This window comes from Salvelinus alpinus, chromosome 3 (genome assembly GCF_045679555.1).
Source record: "Salvelinus alpinus chromosome 3, SLU_Salpinus.1, whole genome shotgun sequence".
NCBI lineage: Eukaryota > Metazoa > Chordata > Actinopteri > Salmoniformes > Salmonidae > Salvelinus > Salvelinus alpinus.
In genome coordinates, this window is record NC_092088.1 from 55416404 (window position 1) to 55435024 (window position 18621).

Genomic DNA, 18621 nt, shown 5'->3' on the forward strand with positions numbered 1-18621 from the left:
AATGTGTCCAGGTCCGATACAGACCATATCAACATTTGGACACACCAATAAACGGACAACCTTGTGTCAGACTCAATTAACACATTCTGACCCATCTGGGTTACATGCTGTGTCAAATGCTTCGATCCACCTTGGTACAGCCCATCCCTCGCCACTTCATATTCATTGAAACATCATAACACCTCAAAAGTAAGCATTTGATCCCTAATTGAATGATTGTATTATATATGTACTGTACTTTATCTTTCAATTAAGGGTGCTCAGTACAGTCACCATGAAAATAGTGTCTGTTCCACCCCCTATTAGAAATGTAACAGTGGGATACAGTAGAACCTAGACCAGGCGACCCCACAAAATTCACATAGAAATGTGAGTTATAGATCTCAAATCAAATTGTATTAGTCACATGCGCCGAACACAACAGGTGTAAACCTTACAGTGAAATGCTTACTTACAAGCCCCCAACCAACAACACAGTTTAAAAAATACAAATAAGAATAAGAAATAAAAGGAACAAGTAATTAAAGAGCAGCAGTAAAATAACAATAGCGAGACTATGTACAGGGGGTACCGGTACAGAGTCAATGTGCGGGGGCACCGGTTAGTCTAGGTAATTGAGGTAATGTACATGCAGGTAGAGTTATTAAAGTGACTATGCATGGATAATAACAGAGCGCAGCAGCGGCGTAAAAGAGGGGGTGGGGGTGTAGGCAATGCAAATAGTCTGGGTAGCCATTTGATTAGATGTTCAAGAGTCTTATGGCTTGGGGGTAGAAGCTGTTTAGAAGCCCTTTGGACATAGACTTGGCGCTCCAGTAACGCTTGCCGTGCGGTAGCAGAGAGAACAGTCTATGACTAGGGTGGCTGGAGTCTAACAATTTTTAGGGCCTTCTTCTGACACCGCCTGGTATAGAGGTCCTGGATGGCAGGAAGCTTGGCCCTAGTGATGTACTGGGCTGTATGCACTACCCTCTGTAGTGGCTTGCAGTCGGAGGCCGAGCAGTTGCCATACCAGGCAACGATGCAACCAGTCAGGATGCTCTGGTGCAGCGGTAGAACCTTTTGAGGATCTGAGGAATCATGACAAATCTTTTCAGTCTCCTGAGGGGGAATAGGACATTCTCATTGAAAGCAAGTCTAAGAAGCGGTAGATCTGTTCTATGTGCGCTATTTCTATGCATCCCATTTTTTTTTTTTTGTGTGTCTTTTGCTTTCGGTTTTATATACCAGGTTCAAATAGCTGAAAATACATTATTTTTGATTAGCGGTTTAGATGGTACAATGATTCTCTACACTATTCTTGCTTGTTTTGTCACATAATCTGAAATTAGGCGAACTATTAAAATTTTAGCAACTAGGAAATGGCGGAGCGATTTCTGCATAGTGCATCTTTAATTAAACGTATATACAGTTCTAAAAATAATCAATTAAATGTTCACATGTAGAGCAGTATCATATACGCCATGTGGATTCATGATGAGGTCTTTATTAATAGGAGAAAATATTTAAATTCATACCTCTTTCAATCAAATTACAACATTTAAGTCATAGGCATACTGTACTTGATGCATTGACACTACACACATTTAAAGCCAACAATTGTATTATGTTGACTAATATTGCATTTGTTTACAATAACAAAAACAACACAAACCTGTTTCACAAATCACAATCTATACCTCCAACAACCCAAATAAAGAAGGAAAAGGTGTTGCCTAAATAAAATCTAAATACATTTATTTACAGAACAAAATACTTAATTTGGTATTGAAGAGCTCTGGAAAGGGCAATACAGTGTTAACACTTAATAAATGGAAATGCATCAACTCTGGTCTAGCTCAAGCAGTCAAACAAAGTCATGTTTTATTCCTAAGTAATGCCAAGATGTGGAGTCTTCCGGTCCAGGTTCATCTTCAGAGATCCTTTTCTCTGTCTCAGCTTCTGGTCATGAGCTGTGTCGTGGAATTATTCTAACCAAAAGAGAGAGTTTTAGATTTCTTCAGAACCATCAAACTTTATTAATAATTATTGCAACAATGGAGCATTAACGGTCACCCAATGGTGATTGTTAAAAGCCCTACGTCCTCCTGAGTCTTTGTGACAAACAGATGTGTGGAATGGGTCTAGAGGTGAAGTTTTGTATGTAAGAAAGGAGTAACCCCCCCGGCCAGATAACACAGATATCACAGCAAATGCTCTTATTGTATAGAAACCAGGGTTTGGCCCCAAAGACAAGGTTCTTCTTATCAGCTGTCCATACCAGAGACATCTCCTCATAGTACACAAACACCAACTCATTCTATGGAATGCAGGCTGTAACTTTTATTACCAAATCATCATAAATCAATTGCCAGCGCCAAGCCCCAGAGGCCCAAGTCCACACAGACACAGATGAGAGAGTACTGAGAAACCTTATTCGATGCATAAACATTGAAACATAACCTTGTAATTTTCTACCATAGCTGTAAATAGCTGTAAATTACATAGCTGTAAATTACAGAGTTAAGAGTGTAGGCCAGGGGTATCCAACACTGATCTTGGAAAGCAACTCGGTGTAGGTTTTCTTTCCTGCCCCGCAGTAACACACTTGATTCAGCTTATCATAGACCAGACTTAAAAAGCCACTGAACACGCTAATTGGCACATGTGTTTTTTCCGGTGCTCATTAGAAAAATGAGATTTCAGTCTTGGAGGTGTGTTTTCTGACCGATTCCTCATTTGGTTAATAATATTTGTCCTCCATGAGACACATTGAAGCCTATTTAATTTCCTCAAAATCCCCAGAATGAATCTAAGATAAAATTAATTACAGATTTCTTGAGTTAAATGTTTTTGTCAAGGATGTTTTGGTTAACAATTTTACAACTAACTAAGGTGTTTGGTGCAGTATTTCTCAAGTTAAAAATGTGCAACGTATTGTCATATGTTAACAAAGTTGGAGCTGCTGGACAGGTCTGTCTCTATGTCTATGCTATTGGATAGAGAGCAATCACTGCAGCTGTTCACCCCATGTTATTGGGCAAATGGACACCATCAAATCAAAACCCAACCTAAATTTACCCGCTGTGATGCGTGGATGTTCCAAACTCTGTTTTAAGACGAGTCTGACTTTATGACCAAAATTATCCTATTTATACTTTGTAGTTAATTTTGACAGTAGAATAACTGTTTCTGACTCGAATCGATCCATTGCTTTTTAAAGGCAGTTGCTCTTTAAGACCATGATTCTTTGAATGTGTGTTAGTGATGGGATGGCGCAAAAGCCTGCACACATTATCTCTCTAGTACCAGAGTTAGTTTAAAACTTTGGTTTAGGCTTTAACTTACAATATATTGCTGCAGGGTAAGTGTAGATAGGGAATAAAACAATATGGCAGAAAATAAATAGACTTCTTGATATGAAGCAGTAATGTGGAGAGGAAAAACTCACATGATTCTAATCCTTCCCTCCACTTCAAAGCCAGCAAAAGTATTTCTCCTCATGATGCATGGACACGTCTGAAGCACCTGATGAAAGCACATTTATAACACTGTATTAGCCATTGATCTAAATTTGACTATTTCCCCCCCGCAATTATTTTTTTTGTTTGTCAAAACGTACCCAGTCTGTTTGTGCTTAGTCAACACTATTCTCAGTTGAATAACTTACCTCACATTACTTAGAAAAAAATGGAACATGAGGAAACATTAGGAAGGGAATGAGAGACAAACCATGATTATGTAACTTACCCCACTGTGCCTGTTTCCTCCAATTCGTGTATCCATTTGCTGGTGTAACTGCCTAGTTCTTCCCTCTGAAGGAAACAGGATAGAAAGCACATGATGATGTAATGTGTCCCTCATGTCAGTACGTCAACACAGGAAGGAGCAATGGATGGATAGTTAATTTATTTCCAAAGCTGCAATGACGGGACACACACAGTATGGATGAATGGTCAGTAGTCGACGGGATATAAATAGCACTCCCACAGCAATTCTCCATAAATCTGCTGTATAGTATACCTACAAAAAAAACTATTGAAATGTCTATCAAAGTCATTGCAATCTGATAATGGTTGCCGGAGGGGAAGGCTGCCATTTTACGGACTCCTAACCAACTGTGCTATTTTGTTTGTTTTTTTCGCATTGTTTGTAACTCGTTTTTTACATACAGTGGGGAGAACAAGTATTTGATACACTGCCGATTTTGCAGGTTTTCCTACTTACAAAGCATGTAGAGGTCTGTAATTTTTATCATAGGTACACTTCAACTATGAGAGACGGAATCTAAAACAAAAATCCAGAAAATCACATTGTATGATTTTTAAGTAATTAATTTGCATTTTATTGCATGACATAAGTATTTGATACATCAGAAAAGCAGAACTTAATATTTGGTACAGAAACCTTTGTTTGCAATTACAGAGATCATACGTTTCCTGTAGTTCTTGACTAGGTTTGCACAAACTGCAGCAGGGATTTTGGCCCACTCCTCCCTACAGATCTTCTCCAGATCCTTCAGGTTTCGGGGCTGTCGCTGGGCAATACGGACTTTCAGCTCCCTCCAAAGATTTTCTATTGGGTTCAGGTCTGGAGACTGGCTAGGCCACTCCAGGACCTTGAGATGCTTCTTACGGAGCCACTCCTTAGTTGCCATGGCTGTGTGCTTCGTGTCGTTGTCATGCTGGAAGACCCAGCCACGACCCATCTTCAATGCTCTTACTGAGGGAAGGAGGTTGTTGGCCAAGATCTCGCGATACATGGCCCCATCCATCCTCCCCTCAATACGGTGCAGTCGTCCTGTCCCCTTTGCAGAAAAGCATCCCCAAAGAATGATGTTTCCACCTCCATGCTTCACGGTTGGGATGGTGTTCTTGGGGTTGTACTCATACTTCTTCTTCCTCCAAACACGGCGAGTGGAGTTAGACCAAAAAGCTCTATTTTTGTCTCATCAGACCACATGACCTTCTCCCATTCCTCCTCTGGATCATCCAGATGGTCATTGGCAAACTTCAGACAGGCCTGGACATGCACTGGCTTAAGCAGGGGGACCTTGCGTGCGCTGCAGGATTTTAATCCATGACGGCGTAGTGTGTTACTAATGGTTTTCTTTGAGACTGTGGTCCCAGCTCTCTTCAGGTCATTGACCAGGTCCTGCCGTGTAGTTCTGGGCTGATCCCTCACCTTCCTCATGATCATTGATGCCCCACGAGGTGAAATCTTGCATGGAGCCCCAGACCGAGGGTGATTGACCGTCATCTTGAACTTCTTCCATTTTCTAATAATTGCGCCAACAGTTGTTTCCTTCTCACCAAGCTGCTTGCCTATTGTCCTGTAGCCCATCCCAGCCTTGTGCAGGTCTACAATTTTATCCCTGATGTCCTTACACAGCTCTCTGGTCTTGGCCATTGTGGAGAGGTTGGAATCTGTTTGATTGTGTGTGGACAGGTGTCTTTTATACAGGTAACGAGTTCAAACAGGTGCAGTTAATACAGGTAATGAGTGGAGAACAGGAGGGCTTCTTAAAGAAAAACGAACAGGTCTGTGAGAGCCGGAATTCTTACTGGTTGGTAGGTGATCAAATACTTATGTCATGCAATAAAATGCAAATTAATTATTTAAAAATCATACAATGTGATTTTCTGGATTTTTGTTTTAGATTCCGTCTCTCACAGTTGAAGTGTACCTATGATAAAAATTACAGACCTCTACATGCTTTGTAAGTAGGAAAACCTGCAAAATCGGCAGTGTATCAAATACTTGTTCTCCCCACTGTAATGTTGCTGCTATCGTCTCTTATGACCGAAAATAGCTTCTGGACATCAGAACAGCGATTACTCAACTCGAACTGGATGAGAAAAAAAAATGTATGAGTCCCATGCGAAGGATATACTGCTTTGTCAAGACAAGGCCCAAATCACCGTCATCAGCGTGAAGAAAAGACGGAGGAAAAGGGGGAGAGGAATGTAAGAATTTGCAGACGAGTAGGTAAACCACCACTTCCCTCCATATTATTGGCCAACGTGCAATCATTGGAAAACAAACTACACGATCTACGATTAAGACTATCCTACCAACGGAACATTAAAAACTGTAATATCTTATGTTTCACCGAGACGTGGCTGAACAACGACACAGATAATATAGAGCTGGCTGGCTTCTCTGTGCATCAGCAGGACAGAGCAGCTACATCTGGTAAGACGAGGTAGAAAACCTCATGACAAACTGCAGACCACACTATCTACTAAGATTATTCTGATCTATTTTATTCGTAGCTGTCTATTTACCACCATAAACCGATGCTGGCACTAAGACCGCACTCGACAAGCTGTATAAGGCCATAAGCAAGCTAGAAAATGCTCATCCAGAAGCGGCGCTCCTAGTGGCCGGGGACTTTAATGCAGGCGAACTTAAATCAGTTTGACCTAATTTCTACCAGCATGTCACATGCACAGAGAAAAAAACAACAACTCTAGACCACCTTTACTCCACACACAAAGTTCTCCCTCGCCATCAATTATGGCAATCTGACCAAAATTCTATCCTCCTGATTCCTGCTTACAAGCAAAAACTAAAGCAGGAAGTACCAGTGACTCGCTCAATACGGAAGTGGTCAGATTATGCGGATTCTACGCCAAAGGACTATTTTGCTAGCACAGACTGGAATATGTTCCGGGATTCATCCAATGGCATTGAAGAGTATACCACCTCAGTCACCGGCTTCCTCAATAAGTGCATTGACGATGTCATTCCCACAGTGACCGCATGTACATTTCCCAACATGAAGCCATGGCTTACAGGCAACATCTACACTGAGCTAAAGGCTATACCTGTCACTTTCAAGGAGCAGGACCCTAATCCAGACACCTATAAGAAATCCAGCTATGCCCTCAGACAAACCATCAAACAGGCAAACATCAATATAGGACTAAGATTGAATCCTACAAAACTGTCTCTGACGCGCGTCAGATGTGACAGGGCTTGAAAAATATTACGGACTACAAAGGGAAACCCAGCTGCGAGGTGCCCAGTGATGCGAGCCTACCAGACGAGCTGAATGCCATTTATGCTCACTTTGAAGCAAGCAACACTGAAGCATGCATGAGAGCACTAGCTGTTTCGGACGACTGTGTGATCACGCTCTCCGTAGCCAATGTGAGCAAGACCTTTAACCTCTACAGGATCGGTGGGTCCCCCGCTGGACGTTTGAGCTAACGTAGACTAATGTGATTAGCATGAGGTTGTAAGTAACAAGAACATTTCCCTGGACATAGACATACAGTGGGGAGAACAAGTATTTGATACACTGCCGATTTTGCAGGTTTTCCTACTTACAAAGCATGTAGAGGTCTGTAATTTTTTATCATAGGTACATTTCAACTGTGAGAGACAGAATCAAAAACAAAAATCAGGAAAATCACATTGTATGATTTTTAAGTAATTAATTTGCATTTTATTGCATGACATAAGTATTTGATACATCAGAAAAGCAGAACTTAATTTTTGGTACAGAAACCTTTGTTTGCAATTACAGAGATCATACGTTTCCTGTAGTTCTTGACCAGGTTTGCACACACTGCAGCAGTGATTTTGGCCCACTCCTCCATACAGACCTTCTCCAGATCCTTCAGGTTTCGGGGCTGTCGCTGGGCAATACGGACTTTCAGCTCCCTCCAAAGATGTTCAATTGGGTTCAGGTCTGGAGACTGGCTAGGCCACTCCAGGACCTTGAGATGCTTCTTACGGAGCCACTCCTTAGTTGCCCTGGCTGTGTGTTTCGGGTCGTTGTCATGCTGGAAGACCCAGCCACGACCCATCTTCAATGCTCTTACTGAGGGAATGAGGTTGTTGGACAAGATCTCGCGATACATGGCCCCATCCATCCTCCCCTCAATACGGTGCAGTCGTCCTGTCCCCTTTGCAGAAAAGCATTCCCAAAGAATGATGTTTACACCTCCATGCTTCACGGTTGGGATGGTGTTCTTGGGGTTGTACTCATCCTTCTTCTTCCTCCAAACACGGCGAGTGGAGTTTAGACCAAAAAGCTCTATTTTTGTCTCATCAGACCACATGACCTTCTGCCATTCCTCCTCTGGATCATCCAGATGGTCATTGGCAAACTTCAGACGGGCCTGGACATGCGCTGGCTTGAGCAGGGGGACCTTGCGTGCGCTGCGGGATTTTAATCCATGACGGCGTAGTGTGTTACTAATGGTTTTCTTTGAGACTGTGGTCCCAGCTCTCTTCAGGTCATTGACCAGGTCCTGCCGTGTAGTTCTGGGCTGATCCCTCACCTTCCTCATGATCATTGATGCCCCATGAGGTGAGATCTTGCATGGAGCCCCAGACAGAGGGTGATTGACCGTCATCTTGAACTTCTTCCATTTTCTAATAATTGCGCCAACAGTTGTTGCCTTCTCACCAAGCTGCTTGCCTATTGTCTTGTAGCCCATCCCAGCCTTGTGCAGGTCTACAATTTATCTCTGATGTCCTTACACAGCTCTCTGGTCTTGGCCATTGTGGAGAGGTTAGCGTCTGTTTGATTGAGTGTGTGGACAGGTGTCTTTTATACAGGTAACGAGTTCAAACAGGTGCAGTTAATACAGGTAATGAGTGGAGAACAGGTGGGCTTGTTAAAGAAAAACTAACAGGTCTGTGAGAGCCGGAATTCTTACTGGTTGGTAGGTGATCAAATACTTATGTCATGCAATAAAATGCAAATTAATTACTTAAAAATCATACAATGTGATTTTTTGGATTTTTGTTTTAGATTCCGTTTCTCACAGTTGAAGTGTACCTATGATAAAAAATTACAGACCTCTACATGCTTTGTAAGTAGGAAAACCTGCAAAATCGGCAGTGTATCAAATACTTGTTCTCCCCACTGTATCTGGTATTGGCAGAAAGCTTATATTCTTGTTAAACTAACTGCACTGTCCAATTTACAGTAGCTATTACAGTGAAATAATACCATGCTATTGTTTGAGGAGAGTGCACAGTTATGAACTTGAAAATGTATTAATAAACCAATTAGGCACATTTTTGCAGTCTTGATACAACATTTTGAACAGAAATGCAATGGTTCATTAAATCAGTCAAAATTTTACACATACACTGCTGTGGCCAAAATATAAATTGTACCTGGGCTGGCATGATACATTATGGCCTTTCTCTTGCATTTAAAAAATGATGGTACAAAGAAAATACATATTTTTTCTTTGTATTATCTTTACCAGATCTATTGTGTTATATTCTCCTACATTAATTTATATTTTCCACAAACCTCAAAGTGTTTCCTTTCAAATGGGATGAAAAATATACATATCCTTGCTTCAGGTCCTGAGCTACAGGCAGTTAGATTTGGGTATGTCATTTTAGGCGAAAATTTAAAAAAGGGGCGAATCCTTGTAGGTAAGCATTTCACGGTATTTGGCGCATGTGACAAGTACATTTTATTTCATTTGATTAGTGGATTTAACAATTTATAATAATTCCTAATTTACAAAAATTAAAATAAATACTATGTTTCCATGTGTAATCTCATATTTACAACATCAGAATAAACTATCATGCATTTTAGTATTAAAATATATGGCCAGACAGAAGCCACTCCTCAGTAAAAGGCACATGACAACCCGTTTGGAGTTTGCCTAAAGTCACCTAAAAGACTTTCAGACAATGAGAAAAAAATATTATTTGGTCTGATAAAACCAAGATTGAACTCTTTGGCCTGAATGCCAAGCGTCACATGTGGAGGAAACCTGGCACCATCCCTACGGTGAAGCATGGTGGCAGCATCATGCTGTGGGGATGTTTTTCAGAGGCAGTGACTGGGAGACTAATCAGGATCGTGTGGAAGAAGAACGGAACAAAGTACAGAGATCCTTGATGAAAACCTGCTCCAGAGTGCTCAGGACCACAAACTCGGGCGAAGATTTACCCTCCAACGGGACAACGACTGTAAGCACACAGCCAAGACAACACAGGAGTGGCTTTGGGACAAGTCTCTGAATGTCCTTGAGCAGCCCAGCCAGAGCCCGGACTTGAACTCGATCGAACATCTCTGGAGAGACCTGAATATAGCTGTGCAGCTACGCTCCCCATCCAACCTGACAGAGCTTGAGGAGATCAGCAGAGAAGAATGGAAGAAACTCCCCAAAGACAGGTGTGCCAAGCTTGTAGCGTTATACTCAAGAAGACTCAAGGTTGTAATTGCTGACAAAGGTGCTTCAACAAAGTACTGAGTAAAGGGTCTGAATACTTATGTAAATGTGATATATCTAAAATGTCTAAACCTGATTTTGCCTTGTCATTATGGGGTATTGTGTGTAGATTGATGAAGGGGAAAAAAACAATTTCATCAATTTTAGAATAAAGCTGTAACGTAACAAAATGTTGAAAAATACATTCCGAATGCACTGTATGCTGCTGCTACTGTCTATTATCTATGCTGTTGTCTAGTCACTTTACCCCTGCCTACGGTATATTTACAGTACATAGCTACCTCAATTACCTCGTACCCTTTCACATCGACTCGGCACTGACACTCCCTGCACATAGCCATGGTATTTTTACTCGTTATTGTTATTTATTATTCACTGTGTATTTATTCCTCAAGTCACTTTTTCAATGTTTACATATTTTTTTTTTTGTCTTTAAGTCTGCTTTGTAAAAGGACCCATAAGTAAGCATTTCACTGTTAGTCAACAGCTGTTATTCTACACTAATTTGAATGATTTGATTTTGATTGCTGATCGCCATTCCCAAAACTTGACATTGTACAGTGCCTTGCAAAAGTATTCAACCCCTTGGTGTTTTTCCTATTTTCTTGCATTGCAACCTGTAATTTAAATAGATTTTTAATTGGATTTCATGTAATGGACATACACAAAATACACAAACAAAATCTGAAATGTGGTGCGTGCATATGGATTCACCCCCTTTGCTATGAAGCACCTAAATAAGATCTGGTGCAACCAATTACCTTCAGAAGTCACATAATTAGTTAGATTGCACACAGGTGGACTTTATTTAAGTGTCACATGATCTGTCACATGATCTCAATATATATACACCTGTTCTGAAAGGCCCCAGAGTGTGCAACACTACTAAGCAAGGGGCACCACCAAGCAAGTGGTACTATGAAGACCAATGAGCTCTCCAAACAGGTCAGGGACAAAGTTGTGGAGAAGTACAAATCAGGGTTGGGTTATAAAAAAATATCCGAAACTTTTTAAAACATCCCACGGAGCACCATTAAATCCATTATTTAAAAAATGGAAAGAATAGGGCACTACAAAAAACCTGCCAAGAGAGGGCAGCCCACCAAAACTCATGGACCAGGCAAGGAGGGAATTATTCAGAGAGGCAAGTAAGAGACCAAAGATAACCCTGAAGGATCTGCAAAGCTCCGCAGCGGAGAAATGAGTATATTTCCATAGGACCACTTTAAGCCGTACACTCCACAGAGCTGGGATTTACAGCAGAGTGGCCAGAAAAAAATAAGCAAACATGTTTGAGGCATGTGGGATGTGGGAGACTCCCCAAACATATGGAAGAAGGTACTCTGGTCAGGTGCAAACCCAACACCTCTCATCACCCAGAGAACACCATCCCCGCAGTGAAGCATGATGGTGGCAATATCATGCTGTGGGGTTTTTCATCGGCAGGGACTGGGAAACTGGTCAGAATTGAATGATGGATGGTGCTAAAAACAGGGAAATTCTTGAGGGAAACCTGTAGAGATTTGAGACTGGCAAATTAGCCTTTTGGGGCGTGAGCTAGCTCATTAGATGCCTTGTGGCTACACTATAGGTGTGAGGCTAGTGTAGGCATTAGCTAGCTAGCAACCACCTTGTGAGGCAAAGGTTAAGCTATAGCTAGAACAGTACTAGCCGATGGGAAAAGCGTTGGTGCGTTCTTCTAATTTTGGCTGAAAGTCTACCTTGACCCTAATGCCTTGAGGCTTCACTGGTCAGTCTAAGAAACACAAACGAGTGAACATAGGTTGTGCTAAACTAGAGAAGGGAGCTAGCAACACTACCATCTGGGCAGGTAGGGAACTCATTTATGAGTTATATAGCTATGCTTATGCAACCGTATGTGCGGGTAGGAATGCTAGTGTGGTTAGCTTGCTTGCTTGCTTGTGTGGTTAGCCTTGCCTCTAATGCTAGCTAGGGTGTGCACAGTGAGAAAACTACAGCCGCAAGGCTAGTAATGTATTAGCTAGCTATCAGCTACCTCGCTGTAGCTAGCACAGTGCTAGCCAAAGGGAACCACGTGGGAGCAGTTCGACTTTGTATAGGTATTCTCCCACAACCGTAGAGCCGTGAGGCTAACCAGTCGGTCTAGTTAACAGACTGACTGGTTAAACTAGATGAGGGAAGGGAGCTAGCAATATTACCGTGGGCTAACCAAGTATTGATAGTTAGCCGTGTGACGCTAGCTATCACCAGAGACAGGAGTAGAAACATTTTTTTACTCGAAGCAAAACGTTCCTTTCGGTCAGTACTCAACATTATCAACAGGAGCTGAGGTCATACGTTCGGCCAAAAATAACTAACTGAAAGCCACACCCCTAATAAGCCACAGATATGACTGCATTGAGGCACTCAGTGGCCAGTTTATTAGGTAGACCACCTCATTCACGAAAATGGCTCGCTCCTACAGACAGTGAGTCACGTGGCCGTGGCTTGCTATATAAACTAGGCAGACAGGCATCAAGGTATTCAGTTAGTTTTCGATTGAATGGGCAAAACGAGTGACTTTGAGTGTGGTATGAATGTCGGTGCCAGGCGCACCGGTTCCATTATCTCAGAAACATCCGGCCTCCTGGGCTTTTCACGCAAGACAGCGTCTAGGGTTCAGTGGCATGGATGCCAAGGGAAGGCAGGCTTCCCATTTTTTTAAACAAAAATACAAAATAAAAATATCCAGTTATTCATCTTTCATCTGTCTGTGTTTCATAATTTCCCTTCAATTCAAAAGTGGCTGAATGTATCGCACCGGAGAAACCATTAGAGCGAGTGAAACAGCGCCCCTCTGTCTGTATGTGTAGGCCTATCTATCTGATGCTGTCTGGTCAAAAAGAGTATGACATTGTTGCCCACCCTTAACATTGAATGCAAGGGAAGCCAGCGAGCTTTTAGTCTACCTTGATAAAAAAGTATAAAATAATAGTCAATTAGCATTGAGCTAAACTGAGTGAGCTCCGCTGTGAATGGTCATGCTAACCATCAAGGGAAGCCAGTTTGGATTTGGTTTCAATCTAATTTCATCACATCGACAGCAATACATCATTGATAGAAACAACTTGAATTGTTGCCTCTCGTTGTGTTCTTGTCCTACAGTGGCTAGCTAGCTAAAATTGTCCCTTTCCTAAATTTGAAATAGATGGAAATAAGGATTTGGACTTCTGGTTTTACTTAATTCTCCGTACTGGCCAAATATTATAACGGCAATTCTGATCCAACTATAAATTCATACATTGTGCCCCTGGCAAAACAGGATTGAAGTTCAATATGTAGCTAGACGTAGAAGGCTAATGTTAAGTAGCTAACGTTTCCCATGAAATTAAGTTAGGCTAGCAAGGATGCATTTAAGCCAGGTAGCATAGGACAACAACAAAAAATAAAAGCATACTGAATGACAGAGTCATAGACCGTTTCATCAACATGAAAGAGAGGAGCATGGCATTGGCACTTCTCAACAAGTAAGGTGAGTCAACATGTTTTTTTCCACTTGCACGAATGAATGCACACACACACACACAAATCAGAACCAGCGACAGCCACATCATATTTAGCTTACGTTTATCGGACTAAATTGTTTTTGGTATCCATTAGTGAAATGGTGCTTAAGTTTAAGTAGTCTAACCATGCTGTAGGTCATGTAACTGTTTGTTACATGCAATATGCACTGTGGACTTCAACAGACAGAGGTTGCGCTCCGGGTTTTGTGATGAAACAAAGGTGTGGTTGAATTTATGCCACTGTTTTATTATTGTCTCGGCCTTAGACCTAAATATCCCGATTGCAACTAACAGGTTATAGAGCAGAAACAACATAATTAACACAGTTTGCAATATAGCTTTTTTTCTGGCTTCCCCAGGGATTTTACCCACGCACCGTTACTGCTAGGGTTTACCGAGAATGTTGCGACAAACAAATAACATCCACTCAGCGGCAGTCCTATAGGTGAAAACAGCTTGTTGATGAGGAGTCAAAGGAGAGCGGCAAGAATCGTGCAAGCTAACAGACGGGCCACAAACAAGCAAATAACGGCGCAGTATAACAGTGGTGTGCAGAATGGCTTCTTGGAACGCACAACCCGTCAGTCCTTGTCACGGATGGGCTATTGCAGGTGACGACCACACCGGCATTCCACTTCTATCAGCTAAAAACAAGAAGAAGTGGCTCCAGTGGGCACTCGATCACCAACACTGGACAATTGAGGAGTGGAATTTTTTTGTTGCCTGGTCTGACGAATCCCGGTTCCTATTGCATCATGCTGATGGAAGAGTCAGGATTTGGAGTAAGCAGCATGAGTCCATGGCCCCGTCCTGTCTGGGGGCAACGGTACAGGCTAATGGCAGTGGTGTAATGGTGTGGGGAATGTTTCCCTGGCACACGTTAGGTCTTTCATAGCAATTGAGAAACGTCTCCATGACCTAAAGAATTCAGGCTGTTCTGGAGGCAAAGGGGGGCCTGACCCAGTACTAGATGGGTGTACCTAATAAACTGGTCACTGAGCGTATGTCACTGCTTCTAAGGCTATATGCAACATGCAACTGCCTATTTTATGTATTAATTTAGAAAACAAGAGATCTCATAATCCAGTGCCTTTATCACAGTCAACACATATTTTAGCTTTAATCAGCTTTAAAAATTCAGAATTTTCTTTCAGCCTCACGGCAAAATGTGTACAATAGCATGATGAGTTATAAAATGGCACATGTTCCTATCTGCCCCATTGCAAAATGTGTAGAATTGCAGGAAGTGTGCTTTAAAACAGTAATATTTTCTCTCAGCCTCATGGCAAAATGTGTAGAATAACATGAGATTAGCTGTAAAACTGCAAATTGTTCTCTTTGCCCCTTGGCAAAATGTGTAATATTGCAGGAAGTTAGCTGCTTCCCCCTCCCCCTCCAATTATTATTATTCTTTAAAAAAAATTGAGCTCACCCAAAGTTCTGCATGCCCCCCACCAATGAATTTCTTACTACGCCACTGCCTCCCTCCTTCCATTTCTCTTTCTCTTTGCTGTATGAGAGAGTCCGGTGAATCACATATCTCTCTGTTTTTCTCTCTGTGAATTGGGGACATCCCAGGTACCTCCATCTCTCTGAGGCCCAGAAGAGACAGATAAAGAGCTGGCCACCATGCATGGGATGGGATTTACAAATCCCTCTCAATCTGGATAGAGTGTCCGTTCACTGCCTCTCAGATGGAAGACATAGGCTACAGGAGTCCTCATGTGTGTTAGGACACTGATAGATAATGTGTCAAAGAACAGTCACATGTAGCATAAAAGATGGTTAGCATTGTGAATTTAAATAAAGTTTTTTGAGGATCTCAAAGTCCCTTGCCTCCTGGGAAATACTATTCCATCTTAACCACAATTCTTGCCAGAATAGCTGTTGTTGCATGAGACCTGATTGGGGTGAAGCCAAACAACATACAGCAGGGTATCTACATCTCTCACACTTAATGTCACCATGCCACACATCAACTGAAGGCTTCAAACAATAGAGCCATTGGTCAGCTCTGCCATGACCCTGAAATAGAGGCAAGGACTTCCCTGCAGGACACAGTGGGTATAAGTGCTAAGATTAATGTAGCCTATTACATCCATGTATGATTGTACACTACCATCCATCCTCATTTGTCATTTATCTGCCCCCTCCCCCCCTTCTTGTTCCTTGCAGCATGTCATCTCTACAGTTCACATATTTTGGCCCCCACCCCATGTCCCTGCCTGTGCACTTAAATACAGGACATAATCTGTCATGCCCCCTTCCACTGTAAATACCTCTTACTACAGCTCTGAGGTAATGTTGTCTGTCATTTATGAGATCATGTGAAACACACTCCATGTCTATAATCAGTGTCTACTCTGTTCCCTATCCCAATTGTATTTATTTAACCTTTATTTAACCTTTATTTAACTCGGCAAGTCAGTAAAGAACTAATTTTTATTTACAGTGACGGCCTATCAAAAGGCAAAAGGCCTCCTGCGTGGACTGGGACTAAAAAATATATATAAATAATAATAATATAGAACAAAACACACATCACGACAATAGAGACATCACAACACTATATAAAGATAGACCTAAGACAACAACATAGCAAGGCAGCAACACATGACAACCCAGCATGGTAGCAACACATGACAGCAATATGGTAGTAACAACATGGTAGCAGCAAAAATGATGGTACAAATATTATTGGGCACAGATAACCTCACAAACGGCAATAAGGTAGAGACAACAATACATCATGCAAAGCAGCCACAACTGTCAGTAAGAGTGTCCATGATTGAGTCTTTGAATGAAGAGATGGAGATAAAACTGTCCAGTTTTAGTGTTTTTTTGCAGCTGGTTCCAGTCGCTAGATGCAGCGAACTGAAAATAGGAGCGACCCAGGGATGTGTGTGCTTTGGGGACCTTTAACAGAATGTGACTGGCAGAACGGGTGTTGTATGTGGAGGATGAGGGCTGCAGTAGGTATCTCAAATAGGGGGGGAGTGAGGCCTTCTTCTTGCCGAAAAAGGTTATAACAAGAAAGGTTAACATCAGTGTTCAAAACACCCTTCCTCAACCACGTCTCAGTAATAACCAACACAACTGGATTGGCGCTGTGAACCCACACTCTGCATTAGATGGCAACAAGATCATTTTGTACAGCAATTTCATCAGGTAACATGAATACAAGCCGGTGAGAGGTGGTTAGAATAGGATGGGAGGCCAAGAGTCTGTGTAACCAATAGAGAGTCAGAGTCCCGAGTGTGGGAACAAACAGTCTGTCCCACGGTTGGGTAAACAAGCAAATTATTAGTCAACAAAGCATGCAGGAGTCAAGAGTCAAATAGCATAAAGCACAAGAAAAAAAATATAACGACTTGGGGTTAGCCATTGTAAGTTCAGAGTCACTCACCCCAACAGTGCGTGTGTGCTGGAGGTGTGGCGGGGGTACCTGTACCAGACAGGGGGATACAGGCCAGGGCAGACGGTGAACAGATTGCCAGGTGGAATCCAAGCAGAAGTCAAAAATCAAATAAAGTTTATTTGTCACGTGCGCCAAATACAACAGGTGTTTTTTTTTTACTAACCAATGAAGCTAGTCACTCTCAGGCTACCTATACATACAAGCTGGTCCTTATCTCAATGTGAAACGGTTAGGAGGGGGGAAAGGAGGTTGGAATGGAACTGTTGTAGAGGAATGAGCTACCTTACAGTGAAATGCTAACTTACAGGCCCTAACCAACAGTGCAATTGTTAAGTAAGTAGTAGGTATTAGGTGAACAATATATAAGGAAATAAAAAACAACAGTAAAGAGACAATGAATAATAACAGAAGCGAGGCTATATACAGTAGCTGTTTGAATGTTAGGCTATAACAGTAGCGAAGTTATATACAGGCACCGGTTAGTCGGGCTAATTGAGGTAGTACGTACATGTAGGTATGGTTAAAGTGACTATGCATATATGATAAACAGAGAGTAGCAGTAGCGTAAAAGAGTGGTTGGCGGGTCGTGGGTGGAGGGACACAATGCAGATAGTCCGGGTAGCCAATGTGCGGTGGCAGCAGTGTAAAGAGGTGTTGGAGGGGGGACACACAATGCAAATAGTCCAGGTAGCCATTTGATTACCTGGTAAGGAGAATTATGGCTTGAGGGTAAAAGCTGTTGAGAAGCCTTTTGGTCCTAGACTTGGCGCTACGGTACCGCTTATCATGCGGAAGTAGAGAGAACAGTCTATGACTGGGGTGGGTGTGGTCTTTCACAATTTTTAGGGCCTTCCTCTGACAACGCCTGCTGTAGAGGTCCTGGATGGCAGGCAGCTTAGCCCCAGTGATGTACTGGGTCGTACGCACTACCCTCTGTAGTGCCTTGCGGTCGGAGGCCGAGCAGTTGCCGTACCAGACAGTGATGCAACCAGTCAGGATGCTCTCGATGTTGCAGCTGTAGAACCTTTTGAGGATCTGAGGACCTATGCCAAATATTTTTTAGTTTCCTGATGGGGAATAGGCTTTGTTTGTATTTGGGATGTTTTACAGATTTTTCATTCAATGTTTTATTTTAAAATTATCTTATTTAAATATTTCATATATTCTACATGTGATAAGGCCACACAGAGGGCCAGAGATAAATTACAGGCCCCTGTGATAATCTGAAGTACCCAAAATGGCCAATAGATGTCATATAAAATTCTAAATAAAAAGTTCAAAGAATTCTGTTAGTTTACTTGCAATCTTAGATCTTTTCCAGTAATATACCCCCCCTTTGCAACCCTAGTCAGTAATGACACAAGGACACAGTCCTGCCGAGATGTCATTTCATATCTATTGTTGTGGACACATTTACATTAAACTAACTAAGGTGAAATATGAAATATGAATGCAACTCCCAAGATAGTTGCAT

The 18621-nt window shown here is 42.0% G+C and overlaps 1 long non-coding RNA gene across 2 annotated transcripts; it reads right to left on the bottom strand.

Annotated features, from left to right (window-relative positions):
- Nucleotides 1-1830: 1830 nt before the first annotated feature.
- On the bottom strand, nt 1831-17225 carry LOC139569749 (uncharacterized). Of its 2 annotated transcripts, XR_011673956.1 has the most exons (4): nt 17136-17225; nt 3730-3794; nt 3431-3507; nt 1831-1970 (listed from the first exon to the last, which is right to left on the bottom strand). It is a non-coding gene; the product is annotated as an uncharacterized lncRNA (long non-coding RNA). The 2 variants fall into 2 exon arrangements; XR_011673955.1 differs by lacking the exon at nt 17136-17225 and having other exon boundaries at nt 3730-3838.
- Between the last annotated feature and the right edge of the window lie 1396 nt (nt 17226-18621).